This window comes from Phasianus colchicus, chromosome 20, assembly GCF_987193195.1.
Source record: "Phasianus colchicus chromosome 20, bPhaCol1.hap1.1, whole genome shotgun sequence".
Classification (NCBI taxonomy): Eukaryota; Metazoa; Chordata; class Aves; order Galliformes; family Phasianidae; genus Phasianus; species Phasianus colchicus.
In genome coordinates, this window is record NC_143455.1 from 9,917,277 (window position 1) to 9,943,189 (window position 25,913).

Genomic DNA, 25,913 nt, shown 5'->3' on the forward strand with positions numbered 1-25,913 from the left:
AAAAGGACTAGCTACAGATTAAGTTGTTCAGAGTTTCACACCAGATACCTCACTAACCAGACATGCTCTCCTATCTAGGATGTTGCTACTTTAAAAATCACATGCAACTGAAATCAATGACTGTTTGTTCAGTAACAGGGTAGATGACAGAAGAACACACTTACAAGCAGCAGGTGAGGCGTTCGACGTGAAGAGGAACCAGATTGTCTGCTTTCAAGGGCAGAGCTTATAACTAACACAGCGAGGAAGATAATTTTAATACATATTTTCTAAACTCAGTATAAAATCATAGAAACGTTTTAAGATTTTGTTGATCTGCATTTACCACAAGTGGCCAATTATTTTGAAACATGTCAATTGTAGAGGACAAAACCTCACACACAAAGCAAGTCTTGGGAATGAACAGGACACTGAATAAGGTTAATATATGCCACCTGGTACACTGAACAAGGGGATTTACTTCTTCCCCGTACCAGGAAAAGGACTGTCCACATAAGCACGTGCTGAGACAGTAAAATGTCCCTATGAAGTCTGAGCTTCACACCGAGAAATCAAAGACTAAAGAAGGTAAACAGACTTCTAGACTGCTGGCCATATTAGTTCATTTTATTTGCCTGACAAATAAACCTTCTCAAGGAAAACAGCTTGCTAACAGTGAATCTTCTCCACAAGTCATTCAGTAGAAATCACAAGGCAGAAAGCACAGAAAAAGTTGAAAGAAAAAACTGAATTTACTTCTGTTACCTTCAAGAATATCCTGCGATAAGGACAATTTTAGAGATGAGGAAAGCTGAAGTAAATTTTAGACTGAATCGACTGTGACAAGAAAGATAATGAAATTAATTTTAGTGCACACAAAGCCTTTGAGCATGTTCTGTGACCTCGGTATAGAACAGGCTGATGAAGCCTGCAATTTTTGCATAGTGCCATCCACCCCCTTTATACTGAAGTAAGGGAAGGTATAAATGCAGGAGAGTGGGAGTTCTCAGTTGACATGGGCTGGGATTAGGGATGGCTGGCTGCAGAAGGTGATAAAGCAGTCAGAGGAAAGAAGTGAGCATGAGAATTCTCTGCTCATCAGTAAAAGGGAAGAACAAGTCAACTGCAAAAAGCTTTTGCACCGTTCCCAGTGCCCACAGCCCTCCCTGAGCTGAGATCCACTGCTATACATGTCAAACCTTTGTGAAACCATTTGTACCATGCATTGCTGTGTTTAAGGACATCACCACGAGTGTCAAAGTATCAATCTGTCTCTTTGTAGAGGATCGTGTTTTAAAGCTTAATCAAGTCTAACTGACCTCCTTTAATTCAGATCCACGTAGAGCTTCATCTTGGGATGAGCTCCTATATGCAGATTCATAGCTGGCATTAAAGGCAGTCACTTGGCTATGCTTGAGAATATAAAAATGAAACAGTCATTAGGCAGAAGAATGGGTTTTTTTCAAAAGTGCAGGAGAAACAAGAAAATATAGATAAAATCAGAGTATTTAAGTGCACCTCAGTACTACAAATACTTACTTTATCTGAAAACTAAATAATATTTGGCAAATGACTGAAGTCCTTCAGTGGATGCCTCTGGTAATTACCCTGTTCTGTCTGTGTGGCATAGAAAGCTGAGCATGCCAAATTGCAACAAGCTCATTTCTATAAAAATAGAACAGATTCCCAACTTTCAAGATGGGGATGTACTCTAACATGGCTAAAATGGATATAATAGCTGATGCTAGGAAAGCTGCGTGCCCTAAAGTACTTATTTCCCAGAGTAGTGCTCTCATATCCATGATGCAAAATTTGATTCTTGTCCATAGCTACCTTTTTGTGGAAATGATGTACTCTCATCATACACTTAGACCAGTGTGGAACCATTCATTTTCCTCAGTAATTTACAGCTGAAGAGCATGCCAACATGGGCTTACCTGGAGTACCACTCACACAGAACTCAATTTTAAAATACTCCTAATCTTCCAAGATTGTTTTTTTTTTTTTTTTTCCAGTGATGTCTGGTGAGGATTTCAGAATGATTCTCTTTACAATTTACTCAGATGGGATATAACAGAGTGAAACAAGTAATTCTTTTAAGAATGCTGCCCTTCAGTTCTATTTCTCGGTTGTTCGTGCTTTTCAAACCATTTAACAAATGTTGGAATTATATATTCTTAAGACTCTGGTGATTAAAAATGCTTCCAGATTTCCACTTAAAATGGGAGTATATATAAAAATGTGACAATAGTTTATTACTGATACCACTGTTTTTGTAAGGATGTATTCCCACAGTTTTGAGGATGAGGGCATTGCCTCCAATTTCATAATCAGAGCTTTGCACACCAGCTGAAATTTTCCTTTCATGTATACATGGAGACTGCAGGACTCGTGATGGATGTATGAACAGGAAGAGCATAAAGCTTGCCAAAGATTACGCAGGAAGCCCAAAATCAAATTAGGGTCTTGCAAGATCTTTGCAACTGCCAAAGTGATTGCGTTGTTCTCTTACACCAAGATACAGCTGTAGCTTTAGTATCTCTGTAGATTTATTCCTGTAGAACAGTAAACAACTGAAAGAATATCCAGGCTAACGAGCAAAGGAAGTGACTGCACGGGCTGCCTCTTGTCATGGGCCTGAGTCCCACATCAAGCCAGAACTGTCAAAATAATAAAGCCTGGCACCAACACAAATCACTATTCCATTTACTCACTTCACACAGGGTTTCCCACTCTTCAGGTTAATTGCATTGAATAATGTTATATAACAAATCAGATTTCCCTAATAATTTAAGATATTTAGCTGCTGGAAACTCCAATTTAAACTAATAGAAACTGTGTATCTTAATCCTCTTGAGATCACTTCAAGTACCTCAGAATGAATCAATGAAATCAAAGTCCTCTATCTGCAGAATTTTGAGAGGCTCTTGGTTGTACATTCTACAATTTCCATAGTAGCAGAAATGTTTCTCCCATAGGTACAAGCAAGTCCTTTCCCAGCTGTGCGCACCTCACTTCAGAGGGAAGTTTGTCTCATTCTGACATAAGAGCCAGGAAGCCTCCTTTGCCTAATTACTGAATACTGTGACTGCAGATTAAAATAGCCCAGCATGGTAGAAATGTAGCTGGATGTCTAGAATCCCTACAGGAATGTGCTTGTTTGAATTAAAAAAAAAAAGAAATCTAAAGGAAAATGAATTTTCCCATCTCCTCATTTACAAATAAATAAATGAATAAATATAAATAAATAAAGACAAGGAAAATCTTACCAAGTTAAAATCTTGAGAAACAAACTTCCTGCCAGGATCACGAAAAAAAACAGCTAAACTCACAGATCCTAACTACAAAAGCTGGGGGACAGCAAACTCAGGCCTCAAGGAAAGGTCAAGATTCAACTTAATAACCCCTTAGAAATCAATTGCAGAGAACAAAAATATGTTAGACCTAACTTCTAACAGCAGAAGTCTTGATAACGCGGAACTCCTTGCAGCAATATACGTCTACAGAGTTGCTCAACAAACCATTACCTAATGAAAATAAACTAATTTGGCTGCAAAACCCTGACTCTAATTCCCACACTCACTTGCAGTGAAGCACGCAGAAATCTTTGCACATTGTGAGACACTGGTTGTTATGATATCAAGAGAACTCCAGCAGCCAACAGTTAAGCTTTCCTGAAGTGCAAACTGTTACTCCATCTAAAGAAAGATGAGAAGCAGCATAGATTAATGATGCAGGGCTAATTAAAGAAGTAAATAATAGTGGTGGCATACCCTGAGCCAAAGAGGTAACAAATAATGCAGCAGGAAATAAGAAATATGAGGGCTTGATTAATTAAACTACATTTCTAAAGGTAGGTAGGACTATAAAATGTCAAATATGATATTAATGTAGAGTAGGTTTATTAGAAAAATAAATTATAGCTTAATATAAATTACATTAAGAGTTTGTTTTCCTTAGCCAGTACTGTTGTACTTAATTGTTATAGCTTACTTCTGCAGAGGGGGAGAAGCTGCCCACGACTAAAGAGAAGACTGATAGTGTTCTACAAAGATGTGATGCAACAGCTCAGAAGAACCCATATTCAGGAACGGGACTGACTCACATCCTTGGGCAGCGCACGCCTTGCTTACAGCTACTTCAGATACCATTGTGGCCCTGAAACAACAGCGCCCATCATACACCAGGGCTCACTGTATGTGCTGAAGACATCACTGGAGTAAAACCCATCACCTTTCTAGGTGCAACTGCCCTGAACTACGTGGGCTGAAGAAGCTGCAAAGTGCTACAGAGAGGTAAGTCTGGGGAAGCACGTGCTGTGGGCTGAACAAATGGCACTCGGTGCCTTCAACCATCAAATGGTGGGGAGCAGGGATAAGAGAAAGGTGGAAAAGAACCTCTAGAAACATGCTTTTCTACACTTTAGTGTTTAACATAGCTTTTTAATCTACCAAACATCGCATACCTGGTAGTACCTCAAGAATAGTTGTTAGAAATTTATTAATCTAATATTCTAAGACTAATTTCAAGTCGTTACATCAATCCTGACTCAACAGCATTACCATGGTTACATTATTATTACAGCTTAACCTTGTAGGTATCTTACCAAGATGTCTGGTAACAAAACAATTCCAGTATTCTTTGTATATGTTCCAGACAATCTAGTTATATCTACTCTATTAACATAAGGCCACAATCCCCATGCCTTAATTAACACAGAACCACAACACTACAGTCCGAGTAAAAAGTAAGCTATTGTATAACATCCTTCCTACAGTCCAACTCCCAGTACAAAACAGCAAAGCTCCTCATTAGCTGCCCATCTTAGGGAGCTGGCTTCCCTCAGCTCACATTCATGAATTGCTAAAACCGTTTTCCTCATCACCATGGCCATTAAAGATATAAAAACATCCACAACTCCATTGTAGAAAAAAAGTTTAAAAGAGTTTTATCAAAGAGGTAAAGGTACATTTTAAAAGTTATTCTAAAAATGAGGAATGGCCTTCAAATACTAACAAGGGTTTATAATCCCAACGGAGGCAACACTCTCTTAGTTTCCATGCATCTTCCTTCACCATTCCTGCTTTCTTATTTCTGTTGCTCTTTCCAAACAGCTGAGCACATTTCCAGGATAGACAGTTCTGTGTTCCAGAGAAACACAATGATTACAGCCACCACAGTATATTTAAAAAGTCATCATCAGAAATATTTTTGTAGCTCATTAAGAATAATTATTTCTAAGCTAATTTTACTCGCAGCATATAGAAGATATTGCCATTTCTGTACTAATGAGACAAACAAATTATTCATAATGACTATTTTCCTTCAGAAATGACAATGTTTTGCCTTTTAATTGTACCTGAATAGAGCAGATTTTCTGCAATTTATTTCTTATTCAAAATGAAATTCATATGTTACATCATTTGCAGAGTAGAAATAAGACTGTGATCCATAAAGAGGTGTTGCTTCCTGCAGGTCTGCAAAAGGCAGAATTGTGCTGATTTTTTGTCTATGCAAGCAAACACACACAGCCAAGCTGACCTGCAAATTGTATTGCCAAAACAAATGGAGACAGGCCCACATTGGTAATTGGCAGGGGAGACAATGGTGGGAGTCAAAAAGAATAGCAAAATACTTGTGTTTTTTCTTCCCCTTCTTGGAATTTCATGGCTAACAGCTTTCCTTTATGAGATAATTTATGTTGGAAAATAATTATTTCAATTAAAAAAACCCAAAAACCACCAACAACCAAACCCTAATCTTTGCTGTCCCTCAGTTAGCACAGTGACAACTGTTTAGATCCTGCAACAGCATTTCTTCACCAAGTAGAGCAGACATCTGTGAGCTGTGGCCAGGAGTATTTGTCTGAAAACTTCATGTCTGATTATGATGCACAAAAAAATCAGGAACAGAAAAGCAACAGTTGATGATTTTATTGAATTACTCCTGGTTTGGACCGGTGATAAATAGAACAGAGCACAGCTCTGAGGGCAGCATTCAGATTGGAGTGCCTTTCCCCAAGGTAGATGCTTTGGATTTGATCTGGCATAGCTGATAGAAGAATCAAAGCTTAAAACAGACAATTTTTCAGCAATAAGGATTGCACTGCTAACTACTCTGTAAGGGAATAAGGAAAAAAAGGGGAATAACGTTTGAAATGAGAAACGCAAGTCTCACTGTGTTACAAATATCAGCAGAGCAAACACATCCAATGAAAAGCTCAAACCACGCAGTGTAACTTACCAAAGAATATGTTTGGCCAATCAAAATCCATGCTTGGATTGCCCAGCATGCATCCTTATAGAATAGGAACACGGTCTAATTGACATCAGAAAAACCTCTATTAGTGTGCTCATAGGAATTAATACATTCCTCACACATGCTGGGTAGATTTCCAGAATTTGTACTGATTTTCATAACACTGCACTTCGGTCATTATGTCATTCACAAACCATCCCTACCTCTCAGGTACCCTGAAAAATCTGTCTGATCTGCTTTATAATTCTTTCTTTGTATGGGCTTGTCTCCAGTTTCTCAGTTTCCTGTATAATTCCACTTAGGATTTCAGCTTCACTGCAGCCACCAACTTCTTCAGTCTTACCGAGTTGAACATGAAACAATCTGTTACTTTTCTCATCCAAACTTTTATCTGATCCTGATCATTCAATCCATTTTTTTTTTTTTAACTAAACATTTTTCACTGTGGTGTGAGATTTAGCTACGTGACACCCTAACACAAAATGCTGCTGTTGAATCAAAGGGGAACAATATTCAGCCATGATAATTAGGCCTGGGACTCTGACATGCTGAGAAGGTTTTGAGGGAGCTTCCTAATCACAAAATGCAGCACGTATCCTGCAATATGAAAAAGAGAACCAACTTCTTGTCTCCACGCTACAGTAGAACTTGGACACCAGCTATATGTTACAACTTTGCAATATCATCCCTGAGACCAAATTCAAATATTGCTTTAGTCACGGCAATATCTTTCATTAACTGCAGCTGATATCAGTGGGAATGGCAGCATTTCCTTTCAAGGATAAGTTGGTCTCCTTGCCTCAGTCTTGCCATTCCCCATTAGCCTCAGTCTTGTGTAACTATATTTGCCATTTTAAGGATAATACTAAGTGCAGTGGAATGGTAACACTTATGCAAATGAGGGTACAAAGAACAGGGCAGCACAGTTCCATTCCAAGCCATCAGAACTGTTCTAACCTCTATGGATGATAATTTCCTTTATGTGTCCTGATGGCAGGATCAGACTATTAACTTCTGCCATCTGTGCTCAGCTCATTCCTCACCACAGAATTTTGACTACACACTGTAAACCTCTGAGTCAGGGATAATACTTGCTTTCTTGTGTCAGCAAGGGGAGTAAATGGTTTTCTTTATGTGTATACACAGTGGGTCAACCTGTATTCAAGATAATAGAGAAGCAGCTTTCCCTTTTTAATACAGGAAAGTCAGTATTTTATCTATTCTCATAAGCAGTATGCAAGGGTAATTTAAGATAATACAGGGAGCATGTGAAAATACTCTCATTGCCACTTAGCACAGTTCAGCTGAGAAGGGTCTCTCCTTCACCCATCTTCCATAAATCCTTTATAGCCATATACCTCAGCCTTTTTTTTTTTTTTGCATAAATACTTGATAATCCTTGCATCTTTTATAATGCAGGTCCTAAATCTGAGGCCTGAGCTTGTAATCTCAGATTTGCTAGGCTACAGAAAGAGTATCACAACAATCACTACAGCAGAACATACAGTAACACCCTTTTAAGCTTAAAGCCAGCAGAAAGAGATCACCCATCTTTTCTGGTGAGGTTCAAGCAGAAAAGTTCTTTGTTTCTGACAATTTAACCATCCAAGTGTTTTTCTGCATTTTAGCCTCAACTCACCAACCCTGCTACACCATTTACAGACACCTGACGTTGGGTCCTGCCAAACTGCTTAAATACAACCTTAACTGCTAAACAAGAGGGTTCCAAATCATCTGAACTGGCAATGGAACAGAAGAAATGGAAAATTTCAGTGCATAGGTCACCTGCACAGAAGCTCCAGACCTCAGCTTGGCTTTGGCAGCATGTTCCACAGATAAGAAGGTCTCAAATAACAACCATCACAACACCCAAGTGGCAGAAGCTGACATCTATCCTAAGAGAAAATAACAAGCCACAAAGTTTCATAGGCAGCACCCTGCCCTGCCTGCAGCCCATCCATCTCAATCCCCACACTGCATTTATAACAACGCCAAGCAGGCCCAGGGGAGCTCATCTGTCACCCTTCCCTTTGCACCTCAGGAAGCCTGGGATGCATTAGGCTCATCCATAAAGCTTGCTGCTTGTCAGATTTTCAGCTCAATGTTGCAGCATAACAGCTACATTTGTTTTGCTTATTACATTGTTTAAAATCACGGTTCATTTCTACTTTCTCCCAAATTAGTTTCAATGACAGCGTGGCATTTAACTTCCATTGATAACCAGACAGTATTTAGCCTCTGTTTCTCTTAAAATTTCCCTTTCCTGTTTTCTATACTTCTCACTGAATTTAAAAAATCAATATGTTTATTCTTGTAGGTCACTAGTGCAAATGCAACTCCTACCCTAGTTACTTCCATGAGGTAGAAGCCATCAGACCATTTACCTAAAGAGAAGCAGCAGCATTTGCCTAACTGTTAAAGTTAGGCAAGGTTAATAAAATTCAGCTCTGACTTGGCTATTAATTCAGGGAGCTGTGACAACACATCAACTGATTTAGAGCTCAGTAGTGCAAGGTTCTCCACGCCTAAGACATGAAGCCAGTGGGAGGTGAAAACGTTTGGTAGTTGAAGCATATGCAGTCTGTCAGCACTGAGCTCTGCAGGCTCCTCGCACAGGGCAAGGAAGGGCTTCTGCCCTGAGCTCACCATGTCTGGTACTGAAGTTACACTCATCCTAATCTCACAGGTTAGATTCCTACCTCTCCATAAGGAAACAAGCTAGCAGTCAAATCTATTGCCTGTTTCCACCACAATATAGTGTAAAAACTTCCATCTTTACTACTTTGCTTTTTACAGCAATGCCTGGAATAATCCCAGCAGCTGAGCATCCAGTTTCAGTAGCTGTAGGAACAGCTGTCATCCCATCAGGGCAAAAAGGTAGCATGCAGCCCTCCTCTCACTTGAAATGAACTTAATCATCTAAGTGTCAGTAATTGAACTCAGGTGGAGCAAACAGGTAATTTCCCAGGTAATTCAACTTAAGTGCCCAATTAAGTAGCCTCATCATTATTGTGCGTATTTGACAGGATGTTAAGGATTCATTTGAAGATGGAAAGGGCTCCACTTCACTGCTGGATTCCTGTGCCTCTTCCTTTCACCCCTGAAATCAGCACGTGCCATTTCAACATCCTTCACACTATTCAAAGTCTACATCTATCTGCACAGAAAGAGGCACTAGAGGATATTTCTGAATCCTTATACAGCTTTTCGTATTTTTTTTCTTTGTTTCATTACTTCCTGCTGCTTTCTTCAAAAAATAAAATCAGAAAACCCTCCCCTTTGGCTTGGATCCCTTTGAATTTGTGAAGCACGTGGTAGGAGCAGTGTCCCATCTGAGAAAACAATAGATCAAATTCATCCATTTACTTGATGAATGGCCAATAACTGGAAAGTCAAAACCAGAGACTGTGCCAGCATTAAATCAGACCTGAAGGACATTACAGGACTTGGGTCACACCATAAATCAGGAAAAATCATTCTTTGCTCCACTCAGATTTGTATTTACATAGGAGCCAAGTTTTACAAAAGAGCTGACCTTGTCTTCTATCAAGATAGAATATCTGCCCCTCTATCAGTAGACTCAGGAAGTTCAGAGCATGGATTGATCTTCTGTAGTTTTGGGTATTATGCCAACCTGGCAAGAATAAGGGTAAGAAGTTATTTCTTCTTAAAATAAACATCCTTAAATCAACGAAGAATTTTCAAACAGTTGACAGCAGTCAATTCTTCTTAAAATTGAACTGGTGAGTAACGTAGTGCACACTTTGCATGGGAATGACCCTATAAAGGAGCAGGGTGCAGCACTGGAAAAGCTGAAAGAAAACTGAACCCTTTATTAGAGAGCCTTTTACTTGAGGCTCTTTCAAACAAAGCTTTCCTATTTACTGGGCTCAAATACAAAGCCTGTTTTATTTCTGATCCCCCAAAGGGTAGGAGATACAGTCAAAAGTTTCCAGAAGTTGATTATTATGAATGTGTGTTTCAAGGCATATGGATCAAGTCTTCAAAACTCATAAAGGAACTACAACCCAAATGATGGGGGAGTAATTCTCTCTCTTGTCCCTGTCAAACAACTGACATTAAAAAACAGTTTGAACTAGGAATACATGAGAATGTGGGAGTAGAACGACAGCAGATGAGTGTACAAAGATGTACATAATCCAAATTCACAAGTATTTTATACTTATTCTACCTTCAGAAGATTCCTGATAGCTTCAAGTCAGACAACCCCTCACGTGCAGCAGATGGAGCATGTAATAGGAAGACTTCACAGCAGTGAACATCTTTTCAATTGTCAGATTAAAGGCATTCCAACTAAGAGGATTTGCTAGATAAATTAATTCTGAGCAATTACCTCTGGGCTTCTGGGATACTTGGGTTTAAGGAAAGGTATATGAAATGTTTTCACTGGAATTATTTTATCAGTAGCCATTCCCAGCTATATTGAGATGTAGTTCAACTGTCTATGAATTAAACAGTTCTCTCATTTGTATAATATTATTAAAAATATATACATATAAAAGCAAAAAGCAATAGCACTTACAGTTCCTCTACAGATATCTTGTGGCAAATTCTGTACTACCCAACTACCAATTGTTCAGCAAGGAATCAAATTTTCTTAGTCATGAAAATACCAGTCTGCCTCATTTTTTTGACTGTCATTGAGAAACATCAAAACAACCGAATGACAAACGTTACAAGTCCCCAGCCAACCAGACTTTGACAGCAGTTCCATATTTTTCTCTTGAATCACACCTTCTGGCAAAAGGTGAATGCATTCTGACATTTGCTCCATTACTGATCCTGCTGTACCAGCTGCCAAGCACGCCTTGCATTCTTCGTGGCTGTTGCACATCTACATACATCAATACCAGGGGCAGACACCAGGAGAAAGGTATTTTTAGAACCATTTTCCCTCGCTGAAATCTCTAGAATATCGTTACTCGGCTCAAGCCAAGAAGCACCGAGCAGAGCAGGCAGAAACCTCCACCAAGGTATCACTATGCAGCTTCTTAGTGGCACTTGGGAAATCTTCAGGTCTGACACCCCAGTCAATAGCAACGCTCAATTACCTCTGCAATAGCAAAGGCTTTGCTCATACCATCTCAAGTGCTTACAGCAGTCCCTTTCACTCTGTCTTTTATGCAGCCTTTAGGGAGAACAGGCTTATGTAAAGTTACCATTTCTGAATACAAAACATTACCAATAAATGCAGCCACAATTCAGCTTATAATTTTATAAAGGAGAGAATCAAGTAAACTACTGTCCAAACTAATCGCTACTGGAATTAGACTCCTTAGATACCATAGCAAATGGTTCAGATACATAAATGAAAATCAATACAAGAACAGGGGCACAAAGCTGAGAGGGCCTGGACAAAGCTATAGTAAGGAGGGCATAATGAAAGGGAAGTTTTAATCTAAATAAAGAAAAATAGTTCGTTCATGGTACATCTGTGCATTCTCCTGAACTCCGTGTTAGTGCTTCTTAATAAAAAAGTACTGTTGTGTGAGAAGTAGATAGGGAAAACAGACGTAATATTCTAGCTTCTATTGCTGTTATTCTAGGAGGAATACTTCCACATGCAATTAACTATGTTGCAATATGCTGGAGATAAACAAAGGTAAATTGAAAAAATCCAATTAAATTACAGAAGCACAAAGGACACATTCAGTGGTCAATAAATAACCCATAAAGCACTGCTGGTTATCAAATGTGGAAGGGAATTCCTGGAATGGCGAGAGGGGAGATGTAATGCTCTGATTCATTAGGGGGCTGCAGACAAGATAAACAAGGGACCAACAGCAGCCTGGGGACACGTGTTCTGGCTGTTACTTAGAGCAGCTGTGCTCTCCTCATGCAGGTTACTGCATCTCAGTTTCTCAGCTGAACAGCAGTTAGGGATGAACTTGCTTTCAGTATTCTTGCACTTACTTGGGAATCCTGGGATTAACAACTGCTATTAACTAACAAACTAATTTCCAAGAAACCTTCCCTATGCAAAAGTCACCTTCAAGCGCAGGCTAGGACTGGGAAGCCGCTGCTTCCTATCACCCAGCCAGGGCTCAGCTGCAGGTTTGCACGCCTCGCCCCGTGCGCTGAGAAAGCAGGGACCCAATCCTTCACACACAGCAGAGGATTTTTAATGTTTAATGCTACAAAAAGCCTATGCTAAAACAGAATTTGTCACTTAGTAGATGTGTTCCTTGTAGTTTTAAAATTATCACACAAGTCTCATCCCAAAGTCTCCTATGTACAACACAAGTAGCACTGACTGCAGACATCCCAGAAAGTGGCAGAAAGAAGAAAGGATTCTCAGAATTCCACTAAAGCACTTTTTAAAGATCTGATTGGATTTCCCCCACCAAAAGGACTCTGTCTATAGCAGATAGCTTTTATTATGATTCTTCCTCTATAAAAACACATTCTTCTAAAGGAGCATTACAGATTTATTTTTTCAAATATTCTGCTATCTCCAAACTAGCAGGCATTTTAGATAGAATTTTTAAAAAGAGCAGAAGACGTTTTAGAAGTCAGGAGAACAGAAATCTATGGAAACAACTGGTTTGTTTTAGAGTGTGGGGAAGCTGGGTGTGGCAAGATAGTTCTGTTCTTCAAACTGCTTTTGAAAATCCATGTTAGTCCAGGTTGGCAGCTGGTTAGTGCTTTTAAAATGCACAGTCCCTTTATTTTACAAAGTCAGTTGGAGTTTTTATTTTTTTTAATCAGAGAACCACAGGCAGACTGGGATTTACCCTCTGTGAAATCTTTTCAACAGCTGTGGCTGCACACCTTAGTATAAACGGGCAATACTAAAAGGTGCCTTCAGGCATAGCCTTAAGCTATAGGAAATAGAATGCTGCTTTTTGAGCAGCCTGTGGCACAAGGGAAAGGGATCGAGAGAGCAGCCAGAAATCCAGGCTGACTCTGCCTGCCTGGGTTCGCGTTTTTCCTTTAGTTCTCCTTTTCCCAAAGGAAAATTCATTTCCATCTAACTTGTGAATCCTAAATTCTTTGCTAGCAAGTAGCTTAGTTAAAAAAAGCCAAAGGAAGAAGACAGCACAGTCCCTATCTCCACTTACAAATCTTAGAAGATTTTACTGGCCAACAGAGGAGAGTGCATGCCCTCCCTTACTCAGATACTGTTATTGCAGCCCGATATAATGGTAAGCAAGGCAGGAAAGCCATCTACTACATCCACCAGAAACAGGCAGCACAGCAGGCGAGGAGAGGGCTTTGTAATCTGTCGTCATTCAGGAACACGTAACTTACAAACAACCTTATGAAACCACTTAGGAAAAAACAAAACCAAACAACACTGTGTGTCCATGTCTTTTGTATGCTTTAAAGTAGACATTGCAAGTGCAAGCAAACACTTCTTGGCAAAAATAGTTTAAAAGTGAGGCGAGAAAGAACAAGCCTTAAACAGTTCGAAATTTTCAGTACGGCAATTCAGTGCACTGGGAAAATTGCTTGCCATAATCATCAGTGATTCCTTTTGTTTCTTAAATCTACCTCTCAGAGTATTTCATAATGCCCATTATGTGCACAGACATTTGCATATCACTCGTCTCTGCAATCTGACATTTTCTGCCTTGTCCTGCGCTTGCTGTGGGGAGCTGATGGAGGTGAGGGGTGAGCAGCCCTGTGAGACCAGTGGTGTGAGCCAAACCCTCCGCCCATCACAGGCATGTCTCCATGTGTAAAAACATTTAAGAAAAACTGGCAGCTTTGGGGTCTGCAGGCACACTTTGGGAAAAACCCAGGCCAGCAGGGTTACCAGCCACCCCCCATCGTGCTGATGAGCAACAAGTGCAGTAAAATTCCTCAGCTCAAGACAATCCCAGTTCTGACACGAATGGACCAAAATCAAACGTCAGCTTCTTCTGCTAAGATCGTCACTTTTTATGCTGACCAACGTGCTTTTCCTGTCTCTCTCTGCCTTTTTGCTCTCCCTGCAGTCTGCAAGCTTGTAGGGAGCTGCTCTCTGTGGTCTGTGTTTAAATAGTCTTGGCAAATTATTTCGGTCTGCAGACTGGTGCGTCTAGCTGCTATCATAAAGAATTAGTGCACGTGGTTCTCACTGAGCGTAATTTTTTAACGATACTTAACAGGAACGGGATGGGTATGTTTGCCAATTTAAAGGCGGGCAGCAAAGTTACATAACACACAGTTTACTTTAAATGATATGCAGTTATTTGGCTCCTAAATCTTGTTTTAATATTATTTCTGTAGCATACGAACAACAGAACAGTGGTTTAAGAGGTTTAGTTGGCTGACAATACAGAGGAGACTTTTTTGCATACACGAGCATTGCAAAGGCTGTGTTCTTGATGTTAAAGCACAAGCTTTTGTCAGCAGTTACCAAATGATGCAGCATTCATGCAGTCTTGCATTCATGAAGACCAAGTTCTGTGCTTGCTTTCTTAGTTTTGCACTGCTTATTGGTGCAGCATTGAAAGAGGGACTGCGAGACTGTAAGAGATCCACAGAGGGGAAAAGCAGGAGTGACAAACTGTCTTTCAATCAAAAATATTATACCAATGAACTAGACAATGGAGAAATGTCACTAGATAGTGACATAAAGGAATCCACTGATGGTGTAAATCTGAAGTATTGGGTATCTGTCCTCTATGTTATGCATTATTCCTTTTAGCCACTGATTCAAATGAACCTTGTAAATTGAAATGTGCATGCAGAATAGGAAGTTCATAAAAGCCTTTGAGGGTTTCACAGCTTGTGCTGTAATTACTTTCTTACCACAATTATTTGAGACAGTAACTATCTCTTAAACAGGGACTGATTATCCACAGTTCCTACTGGTTTCATTACAAACTCATTGGAGAAGGTCTTATGTCATGCACTGTCAGTGGAAAACAGACCAATAAATAAAAATGGGGTGATTGATTAAAAGCCAGCAAGTTTCCCAGTACTTCAGATAATTCACTGTGCTGAAAATTCTCATAATCTTTAGACAAAAGAAACAAAAGAAATGCAAGTTTAAAGAGGCGATCAGAGGCAGAAAAGAAAACAGAACCCAGAACCCAGTGGCTTGGTGACTTATCTGATGGTCTGAAATTGCGACAGTATTTGTAATAAAAAATAACTGGAAAAGCAGCTGTCACATGGACAAAAGAGACCTGATGCAGAGTGCAAAATGCCACTCATCTTCAGCTCCTAGGCTAATTTCAGATTGCTGGTTTTAGGACACAAAATATTTAGCTTTGTTACCCCTAAATCTTGACAGAGAATTCTTTAAAAATTTAAAGAAAGAACATAAGATTTTATGAGATAGTTTCCTTTTAAAATAGTTTTTTTTAATGCATATTAGAATGTTACAGCCTAGACATTCTATTAATATTTTTATGAGATTTAAAATACCTATAACGTTGTTTTAATTTAAATTCCAAAGAACTTTTCCATATAAACATCTGTGCACGACAGGAGAGGAAGACAGAACAAAATTGCTCTCTCCTTACTCCCGCCTTACCACTCTCTAACTGGAACAGGAGGCATTTGAAAATGTATCTAGCTCATTTATTTTCTCACCAAATTTTCTCAATGTATTGTAATATTTCATTTTCACTTGTTCAACAAAGAAAAGGAACCCATAAAAAGACGATAGGAGAGAATTCTATGCAAGTCTTTGAAGTAATGGTGATAATATATTCCCAAGAAACTGAATTTCCATTTGCATAATTAAATTGGCCAGAACTATCTTACTGTCCAGCTTGCAAGAGTTCAACTTCTCAGAAATGCAGTATCCATACTCTTGAGACGTTGGTCAATTACACAGGTGAATTGATAGAAGAATTCAAGGCACAGCATGCTTGATACGCATTAATGGGAAGTCTAATGCAAGTTATACACTATGAAGCAGCAATATGTTATTATTTTGGTAAACAGCATACAACTGCAGAGGACACAGAATTGTGACACTGCAAAATTGGACTCAAGGAGTTTTTTTTTCCCCATATTTTTTAAGTCATATATGAGGCAGGCTTAAAGATGTGTTGAAATGAGTTTTTTTTACGAAGCTGACTTGATTTCCCCTTCCATAAATATAATTATTCCATGCAAATTATTGCTCCTACATTTTGGTATTTTCAAAACAAGAAAACTTAAACCTCTACATGCTGATTTTCTGGAAGCCTAATTTCCACGGACATTACTACAGTAATTAGGGGACTTGTGTTGTATTGCAAAGAACGAAACAACTGCCAAGCAGATGACTGCTGACCTCCTGACACATACATTTGGGTAGGAGAAAAGATGCAACATTCCCATTTTCAATGTCTGTCTTTCCGAACCTGCAGCCAGAACTCAGGCATGCATTACATCAGTGCAAAGTACGGTTGAGAATGGAGAGGAAAAGATATCATGGGAAAAGCCTTTGTTGTATCAGTATTAGCACCTGATATCCAGCCAGCTAATTTTCATTTTCCTTCTGTTACTTGGTTATGCAAACATTTTTCCTAATCATCACTCACCAAGAAAAACAAATTGTTCCTGCTCCTAGAAAACATGAACGTGGTTGTCCCAGTCTTGGAGACACTGCAGCATTTCCTGAAAGATCCTGAGCATAAGGAACCTCCCCTGAGATGACAGTGCTTGCAGTAGGGATCTTGCAGTACCAGCAGTCATAGTAGTATGAAAATGCCAATGCTCCGTAGTGAGCACGAGACTTCAATTCAAACTATAGCTTCTATGGAAAGATGCTTCATTTCTCAGATCAGGAAACAAACATGGAGTTTAGATGTACTAATAGCTTCTGAAAAACAAAACGCTACCATTACTACTACTAAGTTTAATCAATTATGAAGCAGCAGAAATCTATTAAAAGTATTCTGCTTGACCATAATCAAAAGGTGACCCCATATGCTGCCTGAGTATCAATTTATCATTGTGTTCATTTATCAAAGACAATTTTCTGTGAATAATCCAGCACAGTGAGCCTAAAAAAGAATATGGACCATCTGTCTGCCTCCTTAGTCATTAACATTCACCTTCAGTACATTCTTGGCTTGTTTTATAACTACTTGAGTGACAGGAGAATTAGTTCATTCCCATGGATTGCTTCTTGTTTGTTTGTCTGTGTTGTGGTTTGGGTGATGTTTTTTTGTAGACTTTGTTTTTTCTATCATCTATGCATACATTTGTTAAACAGAAGGTGGGGGGGGAAGTATGTGAAATCTAAACTAATTGGAGAAACCAGCAAAGCTTCTGCTTGCAGATGTCGTGGTGTTGACATCTTACATATTCAATTCAATGATTCTCCCTTTTCAGTGGTAATGAAAATGCATTTTTAAGCTGCCCTTGAGTTCCAGGTACACCCTCCTCAAACTGTAAACATTTTCAAGTTTCCCTTTCTTCTGAGGGAAACTGTTCCAGAACAGATCCAGCCTCCACCACTTTTAGTACAGCTACTTTCCTTTGGCTCAGCTTGTATTTCCTTACTGAATACTACGAAGCAGAGAAGCTAAATGCAGCAGTCAAAGTCAGTGAAATCAAATAATTGAGCTATCATATTCTTTACTATTGATTAGTAATTCTCTGACATCTGAATAAAGCAGGAAAATTCAATGAAAAAATACGACGAATTGTTATACTGTCATTAAGTTCAAATACAAAAGGAAACAACGTTTCACACAGAATTAATGACAACATTTTAGTGATCTCTCATGCTTGATAAGAAAAGGAGCAACGTCAGTGACAAGTGCCATCGGAGAAAAAGCATAGAGAGTCAGTTGTGATATTTCTCAACATTTTCTATATCATCTGTTTGGCTTATTGGATCTTCCATACTTGGTCCTCATACTCTCCTGCAGTAAGGCATGCAAAGGGAATGACATAATTAGTTGTTTTGTGTTTTCGCCAGTTGGTTATAGGGATGCCATTAGAAATCCATGTTTCCCTTCAAGTGGCACAACTTCTGCTGATCCCTGTTGTTTTAAGTACAGGGTGAAATTATGGCACAAACCCACAGGCAACTGTTAGCTAACCTGGCACTTTCACTTACAGCAGTCAGTTGCTTTTAAATGATGAACTGAACACAGCACAGAAAAGGAAATGACACATCTCAGAAAAAAGAGAACAATTAAAAGATAGGGATTGAATACTGGAGTGAGATTCACAAAGAAAAATTTTTTAGAGAACATCCATACAGATCTGTATGGTACATATGGTTTGTACAGTAAAATGGTAGCCAATATTGCAAAACTATATTGCTGTAGGATTCAATCTTGCTTCAATACACTTTTATATATTGACACTACCCCACATTCTTGGCAGCTCAGAGTAGTCATGCTGGTCTGATATGACTTGTCACTTGACTTATAAAATCTTAAAAAAAAAACCAGAAACTGTAGTGCTAACTATTGAATCAATCAGTGCAATGGTACCCCCTTATTCTCTCCTTGCAATATAAATCAGCATTATGTGACAATGGCAAAGCAATTCACTGTGATTCCTGATTTTGTCACCTTCTATTCCAAATCCTCCTGTGCCCAGGTACAGCCTGCCTCAGAAAGGGCTTAGATTTGTCTGCCTGGGTTTAAAACTCAAAAAATGCAGATATAGTATGTGTGTGTACGTACTTCTCAACTCATGACTCTCACCAACTTTTATTATCCTTTTTTTTTTTGCCTTATAGTTTACATGCCAATCCCCCTTCATCACTTTCTCAACATTGCCAGTCTCCAAAGATCAAACAATATAGCAAGGAGAGAATTTGTTCTCAGTCAGACCAGTGTTAATTTGGATTAGGATTTTGTAACTGAGAGGAAAAAGCATTCCCCTCTGTTGGAGAATCTATTCCAGACTGCATCTGCTGGGAAAACTTGTCATAGAAGTCACAGAATTCACTCTTTTAGGAGCTCCAGGAAAATCAGTCACCGTGGTCTGTCTGCTGTCTCAAATTTTGAGCAGTATGGCTGAAACATTTCAGTGCACTTTATTAACCTGCTGTGTATGTTTCTCTCTCAAGATGGATGCATGTATATCTCTAAACCTTTCTGTCACACAGCATCCACTAATAGGCAGTTTTACATGTAAACTCTCTAACACACACAAGTAAATTTGAAAGAGAAATAAAAGCCCTTGACAATAGTGTTCCTGATCCTCTGCAAATCCCTGTGGATGTATAGTACACAGAAAGTCAAAAATAATTAATAGGGTCAGCTCCAAAGGATGTCAGGTTCACTGAAGCATTGTGTGTTTCTTTGAAAGAGAAACAGTGCTGACACATTTTTAAAATTTAGGGTGAACTAAATATTGTCTCAAGAGACTGGCACTTCCATACTGCCTTTGTAACTTCCTCTCATTGCTACCTGCATTTCTTTCCTCTTAGTCACACTGGTGGAATGCTTGGCTTCTTTTAAGGATGTGGAAACTTAAAGGTAGAATTGAGTGGAAAAAAAGTCTGCTAAGAATGTTATCAAATTGTTTTTCAATGGCTCTGGAAATATAAGTGTAATGAACAGCATAGTTTTACTTTAGTTTTTTCACCATGCAAAGAGCTTGCTGAAAAAGGGAAGAACCAATGAATACAGCAAAAATTAAATCTGTGTCAAAAATCAGATTCAGCAAAGCACTTGGTATTTGTCTACCTGAAAAGAACAAAACCAAGCACCAAGGCAGCAATCATTACGCAGAGCGGTCAGTTCTCTCTCGTGGCTCTGACAAGTGACCTCTGCCAGGCAGGTCGCTGCTGCGTGAGAAGCCATACAGCAAAAAGAGTAAGAAAAGGCAAAAGCAGCTAGCAGACTAATGTAGTATGATTTAAAAGCTGACCCTGGACGCTAAGGCTAATGGAACTAAACAACTGTAATCCCGAAAAGAGAATGGAACATTATTGAGAATGTAGGTACGGTACTTGAAATCCAATTAGTTGTTATATCTCCCTAAAGATTTGAGTCACACTTTTTCCTTTCATTAAGTGAAATCTGATTTTTCTTTAATTAAGTTTAATATTAAATAAACAAAACGGCACAGTAATCAAAAATATGTATTGTCATTTGCATGATACTTCAGCTGTGTTGACTCACTTGGAAGTAGCCTGTCAATTAGCAAAGCCCTCCTCAAAACCATAGCTTCCACAGCTCCATGCTGAGTATATTTCTGCTTTCTACTGTGTTTTGACACATCAAACATAGAGGACTCAAATGACTTTTCAAGCATATCCAAAATCCAAACTTAAACCAAAGCAAGCAAATCTGGAATCTGAGAGTAATTGTTATTGACACAATTAACCTTTTAATCTGTGATACATTTGGGTTAAATTTTCTGCAACGAAATAAAATGAAACAGTAGAAACAGTAGAAAGACTTTTCTTTCTACCTTATTAAAAAAAAAGAAGTTATCTTAACGTCTGGGTTTGATTTGGTTTTGTTTTTAGTTGAAGAAAGCCAAAATTAGACCACTGGGTACCTTCAGAACAAGAGAAGTGCAAACACATTCAGTGGTCATAAAAGAAATGAGGTATATGGAGAAGTATCTCAGCAAGTAATGAAGGACTGACGTTTTCTCAGACTCCCTTGATGCATTTAGCAAAGGTACCAAATCTCAAGTAAACCCTGAGGATTCTGACAGCGTACATCTTCTGTATTTCACAACAAATTCCCAGACCAAACTGTAAAGGCATTAAAGAAAGCGAGATCGATATTTCTTAGCCTGCTTTTGTTTTCCTCCCTAAACCTCAGAGCCAAACAGCAGTCCCACTACTCCTTCTCTGCAGCCACCACCATCCCTGTGTCCCGGGCACACAAAAATAAGTAAAGCAACTTCTGAAGCTGAAAATAGGACAAGCAAGATTGTTTCCATTCTCACAGCCTGAGAGATGCAGAGTTGGCTTATCCAGCAGCATCTTACAGCTCTCACACAGTTGCACAAATGAGTGAACTAGGAATACTCCTGCAGACAGACATCAATTTCTGCTAAGAAGCAGCAGCTTCCCTTCTCTCAGCTAATGATGGCCATTTCTAAGCTAAAAGAAGTGCCTCGCCATGTGAGTGCTGCTTTATAGTATAAAAGAACTTAGCTTAAATCACCAGTGGAACAGATATCCAGAACTAAAATTGCCAGCCTGTAACTTCAGATAAAATTCTGCTGTTGATGTGAAAACTATAATTCTGAAGATGGTCACAGAGCTATGTAGAGAGAAACTATAATAATTCTGGAGACAGGCACAAAGCAAGGAAGAGATGGGACCAATTAGCATATGCTTGACTTGGAGTGCAAGGCTCCAGGGAGAACGGATGGTCCCATTCCACAGAGCTGGCTCCCTGTGCATCAGTCAGGACTTCACAACCAGATTCTACCTTAGCTTCAGCATCCCATACCTAATTCAGCTCAATTAGCTGTGGTTGCTACAGTATAACCACAGACAGGTTTCACTTAGGTGAATACTCTGTACCCACCTATGGAAATTACACCTATTGGTAAAAGAATGTTAATCACCGCATCTGTTTGTTACTTAGATACAAGATGAGCCAAAACACAACGCATCCCTGCTTTCATCAGAGGATGCTGTGCATAATGTGACTGATTTGGAACCATTTTACGTGAAAATTCATTATTGTAGTAATTTCTTATTTGGTCTTCTTTCAGTGAGATTACGGAAAGGAGATGATTTCTCTTATTCTAAACAAGAATAAGGAGACAGTGAAGGTCTGTTGATTACATTTAAGCTCTGCGCTGCTCCTTTTTAAGAAACAAATAGCTGGATTTATTAAGCAAGCAAAAAAGTTGTTATTTTTTTAGAAAAGAATTCAAAAGCTTATATCAGAAACCCATTAAATAGTTTGAGTAGGTCAAAAGCTGTGTCTGCGTCATCCCAGAGGATGCATCAGCAATCAGTCATGCTTCGGTCCTGCAAGCAAAATAAGCGGAACTGTGCTGGTGCTAAGCAACTTGTAGTCAGAAATGTATCTGAGCTGGGCCAAAGCTGGAATGCATTAGCTCCCTATGTTCCACGTAGGACATTCGAGGTTCTGCTGTGAAATTTTGGCGATTCAACCTCCTATCAAAACGATCGAGTACAAGTATATTTGAAGCCCAAGAGTGCAAGTGAAATCTGGAAGCTAATTTTGTATAAGATCACAACCTCCAAATTAAATAATAGATGTAGCCTGCCTGCTGTATCATCAAATTTTAATTGCAGTCTTTGCAGCTGTAGATCTTTGATCTCAGCTAAATAAATCATAGACACACTGTAGTTTTTTTGCTTGGTTTCTGTGTCATGCTAAACTCACATATGAAACAGAATAGTGTGCCCTAGTCCACACTGTTACAGAATTCTCCCTGAAACTTCACCAAAAGCTCTAACTTCAATGTCTGCTTTTATCTCCATGCTTGTTTTTGGAATTAGGTAAAATCCATTCTTTTTTTCAAAGAGCAGCACCACAGTCCAACAGCTGCACTGCTGTAGTTTGTGATGAGAAAATAGAAGTTGACTCCAAGGCCATAAGGGCACCTCCTGAACCAAACTATGAAAACTTTTTCTTTCTTGACATGACGAGATACTGACATGCTTTTTTGGTTTGACAATTCCAGTCTGAGTTCCTGGGCTTTCATTTATACAGACAAACTGAATCAACAGCACAGAAATAAAAAAAAAAAAAAAAAAAAAAAAAAGCAGAAGTTCACAGTTCCAGTCCTATAATCAACCACTGCTTACAATTAGGGCAATTTGATTGTATGAACTACAAAGAAAAAATAGTAGGCCAAGTCCTGAATTACAGTATAAGGGCACTTGATAATTTATCTGAGGAGAGAACGGCTTTTATTGCTGGTAACTTGCAGTAAGCTTTGGAGTTCGAGCATCAGAAGATTTCCAAGAGCTCTGAATGCACATACACACCCTTAACCTATTTCCAAATGAGATAAAATAAAATCCCTGCAGGAGCTGCTGCTGGGGCTGCAGGTTCTGAGAGCTGCACTTAAAGGCAGAGAGATTGCAAAGCACTTTTTAGGCTCTGTGTGGCTCCTGATCTAATAACAAGAACTGATTAAAATTCAGTCCAATTAAAATGCAACTTTATTGAAAGAATATATGATTGCATGAGATAGGTTTCATTGGCTAACCTATCACATGTCAGGGGTCAGTAACCATCCAGGAACAATGAAGGAAATCATTACAAGGTCAGATTCTCTTCATAGTTATTAGTATTATGAACTTGCTTGTTTTAAAAAATACAAATTATTTCCTGAAACAACTGAAATCAGTTACATTTTACCCACAAGTTATTACAGCACTGAAATTGTTAGTCTTATAAATAAAAAATATTAAACCACAGCCCCACTATAATGAAGGCAATTTAATTCTTTTATTGCTTGTACGTGCAGTTACGCTTCAAAAAATACGAATGTTCTAGCAATCAAAATGCTGTCCTACAGTAGCAAAAAACTTTCAATCTGCAAATATATATATAATAATTCCTTAGGGGACATGTTGAAGTAATTTTACATATAAAAATATACCAATAAAAGATAACTAATCCAATTACTATGAATTTCTGCACTGAAGAGAAACTGTCATTTCAACTCAGTGGCAGCCATTTCAACAAAGCTGCCAGGAAGGAACGTGCACCCCTTGTTGTTTCCCACAGAGAGAAAGTTTCAAGGAACACTTTTCTAACTCAGGTAATCAATCTTTGAATTTCTTTCTTGAATGGAATGGATATCCACTCATTTTATTTACTACTACTCTACATTGTTCACAATGGTTGCAATATAAGTTTTCTGTTATTTCATTTAATGAAGGATGTTTTCTAAAATTAGATTTGTAAACTGTGACCGAAGTGCATTGATGTGAAAGTCAACCTTCCACGGATCTCCATGGATCTCCATCCCTTGCCATTCAGTGGAATCAGCTTCCTACAGCAGACAGGCAAAGTCCTTTCAGGGAGGCTAGGATGGGATTGGTTTGGTTTTTAAAACGTTACACAGCCATTCATGCACTGCACTTTTGCTTTGTTGTTTTAAACCTCACGTCCTCCTTCCATTAAGCCAACACACACACACACACACACACACACACACACACACCAGCTGCAGACAGCAGTACCTGCTGGCCGCCTGATGCCCTGCATACAGAGGATAAGGACAGAACATATCGATATCGATACCCATGAACACCCATGAGATTTATTTGGTTCAAAGCATCTTCCTTGGTAAGCTGCCTGGATTTGGTATCAAGTTAGACATAGACCATTTGTACAATTTAACCTTCTGCATTTATATAACTCTAAAGGGAATATGGTGTATTTTAATGTCCCACGGCAGTACATAAAAGGAATAAAAAATACACAGTGGATAGAAAAGCCTTCAAAAAAATTTAGACCCTGTTCTTACATTACTGCATAATGGTGTGTAAAATGTACTCCAATTTTTTTTGGTCACAGGACACAGAGTGTAGGATGACAGCAAGAATATTAATCACATAAATTTTGCCTATCACTTGCCTATGTCAGACAGAAGTTTAATGTTCTCTTTGGACTGATTTTTTCTGTTCTTTTCTCTCTTGAAACAAAGCGCTTTGCATAGAGGAGTATCTCGATTACCTACTCCTATGGAAAAAAAGTATGCCTGCAGGCATGTTTAGTTAAACTAATGCACTGGATTCATTTTTGGCTTTAGAGTTTTGTCATCATCTCTGCCTTCTCCAATAACTTCTCTTAAAACTATTAAAGCACGGAGTGCAGTCTAAAAATGCCTGAGTCAATCCATCTTCTGTAAAGAGAATAATCACGACTGGCGAAGACACTGTGCTGTTTATTATAAAATACTTTATTTCTCCCTTTGTTTTGCTTTTTGAGGCTGGCTAATAACTGTAATTTGTTCCTTTAGATAGTTGGGTTGTTTTTCAAGTTGATAGCTATCTCTGTTCTCCAAGTAAGTAGAAAACAGTGCATTCGTAGAAATACTCCCAAACTTCTGGAGATAATCACCTAGCTTTTTACAAGTATTTCTGAAATGATGCAGGGATCCATCTTAAGCCACTTCAGAAGATGCTGATTTGCAGAAAATAAGTACTTAACTTTCTTTTAAGTTGTCAAGTTAACCGCAGAGGAGGACTGGTTACCTCTAAAAGGACAGGTCAGGGGGAATTAAATACGAGACGTTTTCAAAAGGAAACAGTTCAAACTTAGCATAGCTAACAACCAACTTTTAGGACAGAAAATGGGGGACTGAGACTCAATTTTGGCAAGCAGAAAGGAGCAGACTGCACAGAAACGTTCCCAGGCTGCATGGGCACAAAGGATGGAAGAGCTGGGAGGACGCACTGACATTCAGAACTTCTCCCAGAGCCCAGGAAGCAGCTAAATCCACATGCAGGCACGACTTACATGGTGATCTGAGGCAAGTCAAACAGCGTGCAGCAGAGATCTAAGCAGCAGCAGCCATGGAACAGCAAAGCTCCATCCAGGTTATCACAGCCCTGCACTGCAGCTGCCTTGAGTGCCATTTCAGAGCCCTGCCACACGGACTGCCCTGCAGGCTGTGTTCAGCGTGAGAAAAGAACTCTGCTCTGCCTGCGAGGGATGTTTTGAAGATAAACACGTTGAGAGGCGCTCAGGAGCAGCTTGAAGTTTCTTGCTCCATCCTCTGACCAACAGGCACAAGACACACAGACACGCACAGAGGAAGCAACGATTTGCTGCTACTCCCCCCTCTTT

The 25,913-nt window shown here is 39.1% G+C and overlaps 1 protein-coding gene across 2 annotated transcripts in view; it reads right to left on the bottom strand.

The window, feature by feature from the left end:
* Window positions 1-25,913, bottom strand: part of TOM1L1 (target of myb1 like 1 membrane trafficking protein) — a 512,416-nt gene that overhangs the window by 399,945 nt on the left and 86,558 nt on the right. The window contains exons 1-2 of one of the 2 annotated variants that reach the window (XM_090122135.1): window positions 3,973-3,994; window positions 3,563-3,677 (exon numbers count right to left, since the gene is read on the bottom strand). The exons of the other annotated variant lie outside the window; for it this stretch is intronic. The gene's annotated coding sequence lies outside the window, so the exon portion shown is untranslated. Of the gene's footprint in view, window positions 1-3,562; window positions 3,678-3,972; window positions 3,995-25,913 lie in introns of those variants that run through there. 2 annotated transcript variants of the gene reach the window in all.